The sequence below is a fragment of the Metopolophium dirhodum genome, chromosome 5 (assembly GCF_019925205.1).
Source record: "Metopolophium dirhodum isolate CAU chromosome 5, ASM1992520v1, whole genome shotgun sequence".
Classification (NCBI taxonomy): Eukaryota; Metazoa; Arthropoda; class Insecta; order Hemiptera; family Aphididae; genus Metopolophium; species Metopolophium dirhodum.
Window position 1 is genome coordinate 7,657,267 of NC_083564.1, and position 17,161 is coordinate 7,674,427.

At 33.8% G+C, this 17,161-nt stretch overlaps 1 protein-coding gene across 3 annotated transcripts in view; it reads left to right on the forward strand.

The window, feature by feature from the left end:
* The first annotated feature begins 4,774 nt into the window (after window positions 1–4,774).
* LOC132945448 (serine-rich adhesin for platelets-like) overlaps window positions 4,775–17,161 on the forward strand; it is a 265,662-nt gene continuing 253,275 nt past the window's right edge. For all 3 annotated transcript variants that reach the window (XM_061015194.1, XM_061015196.1, XM_061015195.1), the window contains exon 1: window positions 4,775–5,519. The gene's annotated coding sequence lies outside the window, so the exon portion shown is untranslated. The remainder of the gene's footprint in view (window positions 5,520–17,161) is intronic.

The window sequence follows — 17,161 nt, forward strand, 5'->3', positions numbered from 1 at the left end:
TCGGACTAGATTTTATTTATAAACAGCGGGCGACTAAGGTGAAACCAGGTGAAGGCACCCATTTCATTTATTGAGTTTTTCTTCTTTTTTTGCTCCCATTTCATTTAATACCTCCGCCGTTTCTTCCCTATCTTAAAACCCGAGACTTTTCTGATGTACGAGTAATTTAAATCGGAAACGTGTTTGATTTGTTTGAAAAAATGCGATAGTTGGACGCCGGCCAGATAGCCTATCTGTCTATTACACACGTTCAGGATATAAATAATAATAACCTCCTGGCACTCGGCGTAGGTAAATTAGGTACAATACGGTCCAAAATAACGTCCGACTTATCAACAGGCTTAAAGTCCTTATTCAAAATACAGATTACGGACGAGGATAGTTTGAAAGAATCCGCGGAGTAATGGCCTAATAGTTTCGTGCACTGCTGTAAATATTTACTACTGCAATCAACACAGTTTAAACATTTATTATTTTTCCGTCTGGCTAATTATATAATGCTGTTTAGTAATTTCTTCTAAACATAATGTTAGATTAATTTAATTTCCATTTATAATTTTAGATTTTATTTATGGTATGTTAAAAAATAAAAAAATATTTTTTTAATCATCTAGTTTCTTAATAACTTACTGGTTTTTGTATAAGTTATTTGTTGGATTTTTAAAATTACATAGTTTAATATTTATCTCATTAGTCATTAATAATAAAAGTCATCACTCAAGGGGGCAATAAGAATAATCATCAAAGACATTTTTATCTATACCTTGTGCATAAATTGTTGCGCCATTTTTTCCGAACTGCATTACAGTACGATAAAATAGAATCTCCATATTTAGTTTTTACAATACAATATGTATATTTTTACTGATGTCAAAAAATATTATTTTGTATTTTTTTAACGATTCCTAAAGCTATGGAAAAATAATAAAATCAGTAATCCGTGGAAACGTCAATTCTTCAGGATACCTAAAACGTTTTAAGATAATACAAACGTCTTCCAATACAAAATAAAGATTCAAAGTTAAATTCAAAAAAAACCATCAGTCTCAAATGTTCGATTTATATAAATATGTCATCTAAGTATAATATGCAAATTCTACCTTTCTATATAATATATGGTAAAAACAGAAATTACATAAAAAGATAAAAGTAATGTCATTAATATAAATACTTGAACATATATGACTGTAAAATGTATAAACATATTGTTCCATTTTCTTGAAAAATATTATTATATTATATTAAATAAATAAATAAATACAATATTAGGTTTTAGTTATATGAACCTTCTTACAGTGTTAATCGACGTGTAAAAACGCAGTGTTATAATAACACGGTGTTAACAAATCTTCACTAAGAACCTAAATTAAATCAAAAACAATGCATTGGTAGGTGCATGGTATAATATTATCTTGACCAAACATCTAGTAACAAAAAAAGTTTGATAAATTATAATTTTTCTCTCTATTTTGTACTGAATTATTATTTCTGTGACCTAAAAATATAGTACAAGGTCAACCATGCACAATTCTAACTATTGCCAAATTTAGCAGAAACGAGATGTACATAGTTTCGGAATTTTTTTCTGTCGAGCGTTTATTTGTTTTAGTACACAAGCGAAATTCTAATCAATATCGTCTAATACAGTGATATATAATATATTTTTTAAAAAGCAAAAAAACTTAAAATATTCAATGTTCGGAATAGTTATTTTATTTTGTCATGTTTTTTTAACGTTATTACACACTGTGTTAGTTGCCAAAAACAGTCGTATTTTTTATTCAATAGATAGTGCAGCACAGGGTTAACAAAACGAGTCTTTTTTTTCTATATTTTAGCCAAAACATCAACTGCCTACGAGTTTTCAAAAGAAACTGAACAGTGTGGATATCGAACACACTGCGCTGCCCGCAGTGAAGCCATTGACTGTGCCTATTGTTCCGAGTAAAAGGAAGAATATCTCCCGTATATAGCCGCCCATTAGTAGAGAATTTCATCGGATTCGAGATCAGAAGGTTCCGGAAACCCCTCTGGGAACCAAAGTCTGGGACAATTGGTCCCCGTCGGCTCGTTACCCCCGATAGATCAATATTTATTCGTTTAATTTCTGTGAGTAAAATGAAAAAATATGCATAATACTTATGTGAACGAATAACCGAATCCACCGTTTCGTTCGGATAAACGTTATATTTTAATTTAAGTAAACATTTCTGTATTTTATAATATCATTTGAAACGTGAAAGGTTAGATTTTTAGCTATTGAGAACAGCTGTGATGGTTATTGATTTTTAAGTTTTTGTGTTATCTATTTGGTATTTTATCGGTTACGGCTTAAAAAAAAAACCACAAAAATATTAATTTATGTATTCAAAATTAAATTCAGATTATAATAATATAATTTAAGTCAAGAATTAATAACGGTAAAGTATATACATATTATAAGTGAACACGTATAAAACGCAAAGTCTTAATAACATTTATTATTTATTTATTGATCATATTATATATATAGATTCCACAGACATATCTATGATAGATGCCCATTATCTTCGTGAAGAATATATAAATGAGCAATGAACTATGTAATATATTGTTATTGGTGACCTAAGCTCGATATTGATAATTTAATTATTTTTTTTCATATATGATTATAACGGCGCACTAACGTGACCCATAAAACACCCAGTATTGTCTTTTACCCCTTTATGAAAATACATCATTTGTTTGGTCGTTTAGTAGTGAAGATTGATACATAATTAAAATTGCAGGATATTTTTATTGACACGAGGCACAGTACTCAAATTAAATTTTAATTTTGTTTCCGTCTCGTTCGTTTGTCTCGATATTATATTATTATTTTCGTTCTTTTAAAATAAGAACAATTTCGAATTTAACATGATAGCTATAACAATGACAGGTCATTTAATACATCCAAAGCTTTACATCGTGTATGTGTTAGTGTTTTCCAGTACACTGCACCGCATGTTATATCAAAGTTATGAAATTGAAAGTGTTTTTTTGAAAACTGTTCGAGATGACAGATTATTGCGATGACCGTTGCAAATATAGAGTCTAGAACGTCATTAGTTTATGTTTTTTTTTTCATACTTTTTTTTTTGTTGGACAGCTTGTTTTTTAGTCACAGATGAAATTTCTCGGATTAGTAATTACTAATTAAAATATGTTGTCGACTTAAAAACAGTATATATATACATACATTTTACAATAGACACAATTATTTAATAACATAATGTTAATTTTAACTTTAAAAAATGCATATACCTAAAACAAAAAAAATAAAAAATAAAATAAAAATTACGATGATTATTTTTTAGTATATTACTAAAAAATTATATTATTATAAAATGTCAATATTCCTACATAATATACTACTATTGTAATATAAAATGTCATGGCACGCCGATAAATGCTTAGAAAAATGTATCAGACTAAACAGAAATAACGTAATATGGTTTAAAATATTGTGTGTTTAATTTAGTTTACTTACTTATCATAATATTGTGCGAACGAAAAAAACTTACGACAATAATATACATAATGTCATTATATATATTGTTTTTTGCATCGTAAGTATATCCTACACAAATAATACGTCGAGTTGACTGTAGTTGTACCGATTTTCCATTTATTGTAAAACGTAATCATGTTTGATTAGGACAGAAAGGTTTCTAAAGAAATACAATTTCTATCGGAACACATTGAAGTCCCCTGCAAACAATCAAATACCCTGAAACGAATCACATTCTTCCAGTTATAATAATATTGTTGTAAAGCGTCCGAGCAACAGTTCTTGCGATTACCGATGAACGATCGCCGTCGTCGTGTCGTTCATCAAAGTTCAAGTCATCCGCGGTCTTGAATGGTCGTATGGAGATGTACGACACGATGGTGACGAAGGTAGATGGGTGGTTATTAATAAAAAAAATTGTAGTCGGGCGGATTCCTAGGTATAAGACTTAAATAATACTAAAGTAAGGTGGGTGAACGTTGTCTGCAATTGTCACTGAATGACTTTTGGGCCGCAACTATAATATATTATTTTCAGTGTCTGGCAGTATTTCGGGGGTAGTCGGGTTGAACAAAATATGTTTCTGTCCCACCCACTCCTCTTTGCCCTCGCGCGACTTCAGATAAGGTAGGTACACATCTCAAGTACCAATTCACTCCATTTTGAGATCGAATAGCCATTACTCGATGCAATAAGTGCCAAGACAATAAACCCACCGACGAAGACCCGTGATGACGAGCCGTGGACTGCACTCGAAAACCTATATTGTTAACGGCACCCGCTGCACCCACAGCGTCTCGGCGAATGTCCTATTGTTATTATGAGATTTGAGTGAAACGTTTGTCGCAAGGACCTATTAATACATATATCGTCATACGTTACACTTATAAATAATTACACTATTATTAATATTAGCGTGCTCACACGAAACATGTGTGTATTTATTTTTTCACGACTCTCCTCCTCGTGTCCGTCGCTGCCGCCTCCACTGCGCCTCCATCGCCTCCGCCTCCCACTCCACCACCCCCCTCACGCGAGTGCTCTTCGCACCCCCTCACCACCCCTCGGACATCTTTCCCGGAAGACACCACCGCCGAAACTGGGTCATTGCCTCCGCGGGGGGGCGTCGGTGGCGGCGGGGGTGGCACGCGCGTGGCCACACGGTCGCACCGCTAGACCGCGCGCGCGTCCCCGTGCGTGGTGGCCACCGGCGAACGCGCGCGCCGCGACAACCCGAGCGTTGCCGGCAGTCTGCCGCGGACCATTCATCCCTGCCATTCGCCGAGCACGCGTCTAAACGCCGTCGCGCGAGCGCCGCCCCCCCAGCTCCCCCGCTCGCGAGATTTCCCGCGTGACGGTTGCGTCTCACTGAAAATTACACATCTGTCTAGTTTTCGCCGTCTGTCTCGGAGTTAATTTTTGTTACTTGTTAATTGTTTTTCGGTTTTTCGGTTTTCGTTTTTTTTTTTTTTTTTTACCATCGTTGTTTTATTAATTATTAAATTATTACCATGATATAATATACAGTTTACGACCATCTACTACCACGACCACCACCGCTACTACTATTACTACTTCTATATTATATCACTACTATTATTACTACTACCACTGTACCAGTACTTCGACCACCATACCACGAGCTACACGACACAATACGCGATCCAAATTTAATAATATCTCGTTATTATAATACTGGACGGTCGCGATACGACAACAATTATACGCCGTCGTTGTTTCGTGGGAAAACGAAATTGAACTTTTCAAAGTGCGTCTGTCGGTTTTTGATTTTGAGTAGTTTTTTGGCTTTCAACCGATCGGGACCTCAAAGCTGGTTTTAAATACCGTCGGTATACGAACGATTTCGTGATCACCTTGTGTGCACACCTATGAGGACGCAGTTGGGGCCCCGACTGTTGGTCGCGGACCTGAAACCGGTTTCGCACTGGATGGAAACGGCCTCAGTGCCATCAACGTCACCATAACACAGGTCAGTTTGTATACGAATGATATATAAGGGTCCCTGTGTTCTTGTCACCGTGGACGCTTGTACAAACATGTGCAGTAGCTTAGTATTATGTTACCTGTCAACTTAAATGTCGTGTAGAATTCTAAATATTATACTATATTATACCTAGTTGGTACCAAAGTGTTATTATTCCAAAGAAATCAGAATTGCATAATAATATTATGCTAAAAAATGATCAATTCAATTGTAGCCAACCATGCAGGTGGTACATTTGAAAATTCAATATAATTCATTCTAAAATCCACAAAAAAAAAATTCAACAATTTAAAATGTATTATTTTATGTAGGTATAATAATATGATATAATATTAAACATTATTTTTGAAATGTTTAAAAAAAATAAAGTTAAAAAAAATATTTATCATAAAATAAACAAAAAGACTAATTATTTTCAAATATATTTTTATATGAGTGATGGCATGAACCTACAAGTATTTTTAAGTATGGAAAAAAACTTAATTATTTTATCATAAAATAATTATTTCACTTTACAATAACATAATGATAGGATATGTTAAAACATAAAAGTAATATTGTAAGCATTAGGCAACAAGTAATAAATGTAAGAATAACAAATACGTTTAATTATACACACCTACTATAATAATAGTATACAACCTACCTCAATAAATTGAACAATACATCGATTGTATAAGTAATGTGGACATCAAACTGTTCCATTTTACGGGGACACAATATAAAGTTAAAATAAATAAAAAACGGAGTGGTCGTCTATTTTACGACACGCCTTCGCTAATTAGGGTGAATTTATTTTAAATAAAACAAAACTTATATAATCAAGAAAAAATTTAACATAACTCAATGTTTTTTTATCGATATATTATTATTATTAAAGTTACTTATAGTTAAGACGCATATGACCCGTGGCTTTCCGAGACCTATAAAACCATGAAAGATTTAACTGCTTTCTCTATGTCCCTTCTCTGTTTTTTACTATTATTATTATCATTATTTTAATGCACCGGGCGTGTTCTTGAAAGGAATTTTTATTTCATGTCTGTGAACGTAAGGGATTACAGTCTTGTAATCCTATGGTGTTTCAGTGAAAACATTTTTGGCCATAAAGTCCTGTAAAATAATATGTACTTAGACCAAAAATTAAAATAAATTTATGCATTTTCATGAGTTTAAAACACGAAATTACTTTTAATTTTACTAAACATTTTTTAGTTTTTTTTTATCCGCAAACGTAAGAATTTATACAAAAAATGATTCGAATTATTTTTAAAAAATATTAACAGCTATATGATTTTGTTTATTGGTTCAATTTTTTTTTCAAACCATGGTGGTACTGAATATACCAGGTTTATAATATATTAATATATCTAATTTTAATTGATAAATCGTAAATTAAGTTGGTCGACTTGGTACTAATTTGTTGCAGAAATCAACGTTAGGTTATAAAATTATCATTTAGTATCAAATCAATTACTGTTTTTCTTATTGATCTATATTATATTATATTTCATTGAATTAATTTGTTTGTTTGCGTTAATAATCTTTAGTTAAAATTATTGAAAAATAGCTTCATTTGGTCTAACGTGTAAGTTTCCCCTTGTAACATTTTCTTAGATGTTTATTATGTTAATGAACTAAATTATTTGATGTTATCAAAATATACTTATTGTTCTTATTTTTTAAACTATTTATGTCCCAGATACATAGTGGTATGTATACAAATGGATAGGAGAACGCACTACTGATACAGAATAACGATAAAATACAATTTAAAAACAGATGTACGGACTTTAAAAAAATTCAAATGAAATCATAATTTGAATGGATTACGTTGAATAAGATACCAAAAATAAAAACCCATGTTGAAAAAAAAAAGCATGAACCTAAATATTTTATACATACAGGTGCTCATACAAATGGAAAAATATCTAACGTAGAATAATATGATAATAAGAACATTTTTTTGTATTTTACACAATTTGTATATTTTATTTCATAGTTAAGAATGTGTCTAAAGTAAAACCAATTCGTAAATTTTACCTTGCTATTTTTCTAGTGTTGTAATAAATAACAAACGAAAATTAATAAGAAAGCCTCGTGTTTATACTTTCATCACATATTTGACTTTGATGAAAAAACATTGTACAGTTCGATATGAAATTATTACAGATTTCATTCAGTTAATAATTACACAATAATACGCAGTGAAACTTCCATGTAACGAACTTTCCTTTAACAAAATGTTCTGTTTAACGAAATATTTTTGAGAACCAAACCAAATTAGAACCAAATTTATTCAAATCTATTTAACGAAATTCTATATAATAAGAATTTTTTATGCTCCACGAGACTTTGTAATATGGAAGTTTCACTGTACCATCGTGTGACACGTTTCGCAGTGTGCAATTAGCGTTTGTTCAAAATAACCATACAATATACGCATTTAATAATTACATATTATAACATGAAACATATTATAGGTACCTATCTGCAGTTGATCGTCATTCCTAAGCAATTACGAACATTTAGTGCGTTACTCGACAAAACTTGTCTGTGCTTCGCGGCACAATTCAATCAAACAATAAATACGTAGGCACCATATTATAATTATTCGAAAAACAAAACTGTTTAAAAGCATCAGCTGCACATCTGAAAGTATTATTTCGGAGGAATCACACATGGGATGTTTGTACAATGTTTTTGAAACGTACGCTGTGTTATATTATCATTATTATTATTATTATAGCGTACATGTGTTTGTGGTGGGTATACGTTTGTGATCTACAACAATCGTATACTTAATACTTTACGTACGCGTCGTTTAACAATTATTATTTCTCGTTCATGTCATAATAATATAGTCTTATAAAATAATAATATAGGTGTTTGAAAATGCCAATCCTTCGAGGTACGTAACACGCTTTGAGACAATGCGAACATTCTACTCCGTCGCGGAATACAAAACCAAGATTCAAAATTAAATTCCTAAAGAACCCCAATGTTCGATACACATGAAATATAAATGGGTAGTTATGTGCGCAACTTGTACAAGGTGAACAAGAGAGACGACATAAATACTTATTATAATAATTAAACATGTAATGTGTTTGTAGAGGTGTGTACGTTTGTAATCTACAACAATCGCGGTATTCTTAATACTTTACGCACTCGTCGTTTCACAATTATTATTTCCCGTTCACGTCATAATAATCTAATAAAACAATAACATCATTCAATTATGTGAAAATGTCAATCCTTCAGGGCGTCTAAAAAGTTTTGAGACAATACAGCTGACATTCTACTCCGTTGCGGAATACAAAATCAAATTCGTAAAGAACCCCATCCGCCCCGAATGTTCGATAATATGTACAAATAGGTAGGTTACACGTCCTGTGTGTGCAACTTGCACGATGTGAAAACGAGAAACGACATTATCGCGTAACAATTATTACATTATATGCGATGCATTTGCAGTGGCTCGCTCGTTTGTGATCTACTATAGGTTTCCCTATACTTTTCGTAGGTACACCGCTTAACAGTAATATTATTAGTTCACGTCATAATATAATAATATCACAATCGAATTTAATAATTATTACACAAACATAATATACCATCATTATTATACAGACGCGCAAATGCAGACAAGCGTACCTACGCACCTTCGAGGGACACCACTTACACTGTACGGGAAACAAAACGATGTCGACTTCATCTGAAGGCCTCTCGACGTGTAGTGACGGCGATGACAGAAATAAACTGATAGATATGATTACACAGACCGTGACGTCCGTTTGTGATGTCGCGGCTATTTCAGTTGGTGGGCGCCCCCGCACAGCACGTGGTCTACGTCGTCGTAAAGACGACGGCGAAGAGGATAAAAAAACTATCCGGTCGCATACAGTTTAAAAACGAGATTGTTTCAATTCGTGTGTTTGTGGTCATTAAATCAGCTGCACGCACAGCGCAACGAACGTTCTACAGTTGTAGTAGCCACGACGAATCCGTCTCAAATCTAAAATATGTATAAAAAAACAAAAGCATAACGTACAGGATGGGGTCCATGGCACGGGCGGCTCGCGACCGTTGGACGTGGTGAATCTTCACGGAATTTTGTCCAAACTCAAAATACGCGTATTTCGAACGAAAACTGCACAGCGTATGACACTGTGTATATTGATGCCAAACCATCGCGTAATATACATAACATTAAATTGATTTAAAAAAAATAATTATAAAAGGTAATGTAATTTTGAAACGCCAATAACCTATTAGAAGTCGAGGCGTATATTTATATAAAAAAAAAACATTATATTATCAGATTTTCGTTCTCATCAAACGGTTTCCTGAAATTTTTTTTATGGTATTGTGCCTACTGCTATAATATTATAGTGTGTCGGACATTAAAATCGTGCACAGAATAAGTACACAAAACAATGCATTTCGAACGGCAATATCGCTCAGAAGCGTCAAAACGGTGGTAGGCAACCTATACTTATATGCTCAGCGGTTTTGTGCGATGATAAAAAAAAAAAAAAATAACACAAATTAGTCTGAACACAAATTATTGGTAAAAAGAAAAAAAACGATTAAACAACAATTATTTAAAATATTCCGGAACTGAAAATTTATTGGCACCAATATGATAAAAATAATATATATAATATATATATATATATGCACGCACGCTGCATAATATTATAGTACACGCCTAAACGGCGATGTAAAATGCGCTTTCAGATGTTTATTTATTTAATAGTGTTTGGTTTTGCTGCTTTAAAAAATGTTTATTCGATTTTTTTTATAATATTTAAAATACATATCATAAACAGTAATGTAGGCGCACGTGTCTGATACAAATTAGGTACGCCTCAAGCCGAAGCGATAATGTTGTAGTAGACATTTTATGGGAATTTACTGATGTACCTAGACGGTTGTTAAAGAATAAAAAAGTAAGAAATAGCTGAGTATTATTGCGATCGACTATAAAACTATAAGGATAGAAAATGTACGAAATATGTGAAAATACAAATATAATACATACGGCGGTTGTTGATCATAAAAATTTAAAATTGAGATTGAGTAATATAATAACTTCCATTTTATTTATATATTTTAAGAAACTAATTAATCGGACTTATATTAATAATATTGCGTCGCGTGATTAATTATAGTTTCTAGATTATGATATGTAAAAGATATGATATGTATGATCATTTTTAACATGGCGCTGACTACCTACTTGAATCTAAATTTATTTTTGTGTGATAAATAAAATTGCATTTATGTTCTTGTAAAAATATTTATAATGAACATGGATGATGTATATTTTTTGAAACAAAATCATTATAAATATGATTAAACCGTTTATTTTTAAATAACAAAAATACGTTGTCCGAAAAATGCGCGTGATACATCAAATGCGAACGTTTGTTTCCGCCACATAAAATTAATTGCGTACCATTATTTTTTTTATTTGATTAAACAATTTAATATTTTAAATATTTAATGTGCGCGCAGCTTTCACGTGTGCTTACACTATATTATTATTATACTTATTAGTTATTACCAAGTGTGCAGTCTAAAAAGAAAACTTAACGAGACAATGTGATTGATTACCCATATTTAAAAGTTTTATTAATGCTATATTTTTATATAAGCGTAAACAATATATATATATATATATATATATAAATATATGTAAGTAGGTACCTACGTCATAATATCGAAAATACAACTTATATGAAAGTAAACATTTTTAAAAAAATAAGTTATATTCAAACTGAAATCCTATTCCCCGAACGACATTCGCACGCGTCCGCGTTTCGGCTGAGTTCTGGAGTTAGTACTATATGGCACAGGGGTTCTCAACCGTCGTGAAATTATTATATTAAAATTCGTTATACCTTTAAAAATGTTATTAATATAAGCGATATGAGTAAGAAAAAAAAAATTATAAATTAAGATTAATAGTTTCTTTTAGGTATGGCCATTGAAAAAAATTAAGGTTGCGGGGCTGGTGGGGCTACATCGGACGTTTTTTTCGATAAGGTCACGTGAAAAATTGGATAAATATCTCGGGTCACCAACACACAAAGGTCGAGAACCACTGAACTATAGCCGACGAGTCCGGTCGGGGACATATAGCAGCTCGGCTCGGCCAATGATGAAATGTGTTTTCGGTCATCACGTGTTTTTCCCATCCAGTCCGGTCTCGCCCTACACTAGCCGCTGCCGCCTTGTCGCACATAATATGCCACCGAAACCGCGGCAAACGGACTGCAGGTAGGTTTTCACCGCGGAAAACGCATCGGCCACCGACATAATGGTTTCGGTGGCTTTAGAAATAGGTGTGGAACGGTGAAAATAATTAATCAGATGGCCGATAGCTGTTCGGGTGGCGGTGGGGGGGAGGGAGCTGGAGGCTCGAGGGTGCGGATACGGTGTGGACCGCTGCACAGTGTCCGCCGCCCGGCGTAATGGAAACGCAATTGAATGGGAATCTCGTGCCGAAGATAACTCCTCCGTGGTCGTTTCGTTGGTGGCGTGGGGGAGGTGAGGGGGCGCACAAAAGGAAACTGGGAACTAGGCCTATCCACACACCGACACGCCGCCGCCACCACCGCCCCTCTTCCGCATATTGATTGCCATTCAGCGTACACCCCCCTCCCCCCTGAGCCCCGCGCCACCCACCCTATACACACCCCATAGCACCACCACGTCCCGAGACTCGAAACAAAAGCACACACGAACCGCAAAAATAATAATAATGTGCCTACCTATATATATATATATTATCTACGCATGTGTGTATACATACATCAGTGCCGATACGGTGGAGTGCGTTTTTCGTTACGTCACGTCGAAAATCACCCTCATATATCATCGCACCGACCCGCGGGTGAAAAACGAAACGCAATGTGTTATTATAATATTATAAACACAATATTATAATGTTGTCTTGTTTTGCACGTACACTCGCGGAATGGTGCGGGGGCGACTTACTCTTGTACCGGAAATTCGCGAATTTCTTTTCTGCCCCCGACGGCCGGTATCAACCGTAAACGCGTGTGCGTTTACACGCGACCGTCCAATAATAATATAATATCCTTAAAACGATATTATGCTGTATCGATACAACGACAATGATGTTATGATGTATTCGTTCGGAACGTTATTCGCGTTCAAAAAACGATGCGTCTTCTTTGGTACGGACGAGAGCTGATGGACGCACTGCAACATCACGATATTATAATCATATCTATTACGTGCAAAACAACCGTCACCCGCATACCCACACACCCGCCACTCACGCGCGAGCACCACATAGGAGTATTATATGAAGACCGGGGTCGAATTTTCCACGCTGTGCACGAAACGCACATTTGACGACCGCGCGCGCCGCGAAAATCCATTAACATTTCCCTCCAATTAATTAACTGTTTTGTAAACGATACGGCTAACTACTATGGTACAAACGGCCAACGGCTCTACAACTTCCGCGATGCCAATAATTATTGTACTGGCTCCACTGCAGACGTTATACCATATTTTATTTTCGAACACTTCCGGAGTATATTATTATACAATGAATCGAACGCTGCCCGTTAAACAACAACCAGCTACGTAGTACTATAATATACGTTTAAACGTTTAACAGTGAAGTAGAGCGTTTCGCACGAATAAAATATTGACACGATGTAACTAATAATCGTTATTAGGACGGCAGACATACAGGCACAAACAAATTAGCGACAGTTCAGTTCCGGAAACGATAATGCACCGTCGATACCTGAGATTAATAATAACAATTGTGTAGTGTAGGTACACATCTGCGACGGCTGTGTGACGGTAAAAATATATGTATTATACGATGACACCTTCTGTTGTGGGTACAGACGAAACATATATTTTGTACGCACATCTCGTTATTAATGTTTTATCGATAATGCGAAAACATAATTATTACCGTTATATTTTATGGATATTAATTTTCGAAAATTCAAAATCGATATTTTTTACCGTTTTTTATTTGTTTTTTTTTTTTTTTTTATTAACGTTTTGTAGTTGGATGGGGGAACACTGTCGTTTTCATAAAAACAATGTTTTTTTTTATAAAATTTAATTAATATTTACTTTTTTTTTGTTTAAATGAAATTTTAGATTTTTTTGCGTGGAAGTAATCTGAAAACACTTAATTATTTAACTGAAGCGAATAACCTCGTCGACGTTGGGTACGATGGTATTACTTGGTTATATTACACGATCTTAAAACGTAGTTTTAGAAATAAAGTGAAACTAAAAAAGCGGGTAGGACGTGCCTATACTCGAACGAAAAGAATAAAAGGTTGGCGTGTCCACGAGCTATAAGGATATTATCAGAGCTGGAGGGCACCTATATAGTACTGTTGTTGTACACGACCCGTCGGAATGAATAATCGGATAAAAAAAAAAACACAAAATGTTAACTTTTCGTGATTTCGGACACCTAAATGGCCAAATGCACGTGGCGCGCGTGTTCAATTAGAATATTCGTGTAATTCCTCTGCGCTCTGCGTTCGCTTTTTTATTCTTATCGCGATGAAGTATATATTTTTCAAGACAGCGCCGTTTAATGGAAATATATTATATTATATTATTTTGTAATGGTCGGATATCACAACGCACATACAGAATTTATAGTCGTTCTATGCGAATCCGTCTGAGTTATTAATTCGGTCTCGCGCGGGGGTAGCGGTGTAAGTGTGGGTTAGGTGTACCCACACACAATATCATCGTGAAATTATTATTGTTAATGAGGGTTTAAAGTTTGTGTAAACTTGTCGGGGGGAGGGGGGGATGGAAAAAAATTCCTCGCATTCATGCCAAAGTTGGCCACCACTTTTAACGGGTTTGGCCTCCGTTATAATTCATTATGAACATCGGATTAGTTTATTGCACGCCAAGTCACCAGTATTAAGTCTGTTGCACAAAGAGCGCACGCTAAGCAAACAATTTTCAAAGAATTCTGCTGCAAAGTAATTTATTCGAATAAAAGCGACAAACACAACACGGTAGTTATATATTCGATGGAACACGTTTTAATTGTATTACACGTTTACACGTCATATTTATGTTGTGAGCAAAAACCTTCGCTTCTGCACACTTGCAAATGCATGAAATGTCACCGCAAAGTGAATAATACAAATTGTATGAAAACGATTTCATATTAATAATAACGTTATAAAAATCCATCCGTCGGTAATGGGGTATTTTTTTTCTCTAAACTAACATCCACGCGTACTTATTTATAGTTCAGCAAATGCTGTTAACATTTTTTATATTAATGTATTTCTTCTTACCGAGTACTATAATTAATATAGTATAGTAATAAATTATATTATTATATTTAAGACGGCGTATGAATGCTGTAGAAAATCAAACTTTTAATACGTTTTAGATGATATACAATAATAAGCGTACGAGTTTACTTATGTTATCGAATATATTTTGTTGGCGATTGAAATACTTTGCGGTCAGAACAAAAAATTATCGTTTCGAAGAACTTTTGTCGTTTACTTAAAGTGGTTTTTCATTTGGGCAGCGACCGGAAAAAAAAAAGCAATGCATTATAAAAAAATGAAGTGTCATATATCACAGTGCACCCTAACGCAACGGCCAGCTTTCAAACCATGAATTATTGGATAGGTTTTACGATTTTCGATGGATCATTTGCGAGTTTTCACGTACAAAACAAGTTATTTCACTGTTGTAGTTGGATACAAACTATACATTGTGTAAACTATAGACCCCGTAGTAAATTGTTTGAATTCAAATTATTTTATAACAATGTGAAAAATGTATAATCATCATTGTGCATTTTTCATACTATTCAAAATATTATATGCTAAGTACAATAACATATTTTGTTTTCAAGTTTATTCCTAATATATTATTCATGAATATTTTAAAAAGGTAAAATAGTTAGGTATAAAATGTATAAAACGGATAATAAATAATAATAATAATAATAATACGTAATACCTATGCCAAATGTATATTATCTAAGTTTTTTTTTTTAATATTCATCACCAGTTTAGTATTTTCTGTTAAAATTAATTGCTACCACAACTACATCTTGATAAAACCGTGAGGTATAAAAATAATGGAGAACATTGTTATTATACAGTATAAAACGCAGTGGTAGTAATACCATTTAACAGTCGGTACGTATAATATGAAATGTACAAAAACGAATATTTGCCTTGAATTATGATATTTTATTTGTTCAAAAATCATATTTAAAAAAATTATTTCACTAAAAAGTTATTCATGCAGTTATTTTCATTGAGAATGGTTTATGAAAAAAAAAAACCAATTAAAATCTAATCGAATTCCATAAATAAGCCATCACCCGGCATCTTATATATATATATGTATTTTCGTAGATCAATTTCGCAGGGTTTGGTCACTTCTTTATGACTCTTTTTTTTTTTTTATTCCATACCTTATCTTGACTTCAAAGGGCAAATAATTCCAATTTTTCTTCATCTTCTCTCAGGCCCGGGCTTGCCGTTGGTATATATTGGAAGCCAAACACGATAAACCGTCCCCAAGGACGCGAACTACGGTGACAGGGGTTTTGTGGGCTCAGGTCGAAGAAATACAATTATTTTTCCCTTCCAGTTCTCTGCTGTATGCTCACCGACTGCAACAAGTATAAAAGGGACATTTTTATTTTCCCTCCGTCGCTTACCTACAAAACCGCACCCTTTCCCGCAGACGTTTCCGAACGTGACGTATCCGGGGATTTTAAGTCGGCAGGTCGGAGAGAAAAAAACAATTAGATTTATTGCTATACCAATTCCCTCCAACCACACCGCCATTTTAGCTACCGATCGCACAGTGAATTCCGAAATTGGATCTTTGTTCTCCTGACGCAACTTGCGGTGGCTCACAAAAAAGTTTTAACCGTACCTATATTGAAGGATAGAAAATAACAGAGGTGCGTTTTTTTATACTCGACGAAAGTTTGAAACTCTCAACTTGATAGAAAGTCGAGTGTCGTATTGATGATGATACATATATATATACTCAACCCCCTAAGGTAACCTGTTAATTTAAAATGCAAAAAGCGAATTCCGTTGCAACAGTTGGCTGATGAATATTCTCATCTCATTTCCATACAAGACTTTTTAATAGCAATAATGACATGAAATTAAAATTTAAAAATATGAAAGCCGCACAATGTGTATGATATTAAGTTTCTCGGTGAAGTTAAATATCATACCTGAAAAGCAAAAAACTGAAAACAAATGTTCAGAACATTGATTTCATAGAAAATAACGATATTCAGCTATGATTTTTCTAATTATTTCCTATATTTTAATGTAGATAACATACAAATAGCCGATATAGGTACTCAATTAATGTATTTACGACTTGGTCGTATCCATTTACTAAAATAATTAACGACATTAAATTTGTTTAGTGTTATATTGAATAGTATTCGTTGTTTAATGCAACACATAACGTTACCACATTTTTAATATTGTGGTGACCACTTTGTCGTCAAAACGAACGATTCTTAGTTTTCAATAACTATTTCTGCAGTGGTCGGTTACCGATCGGAGCTCGCACATATA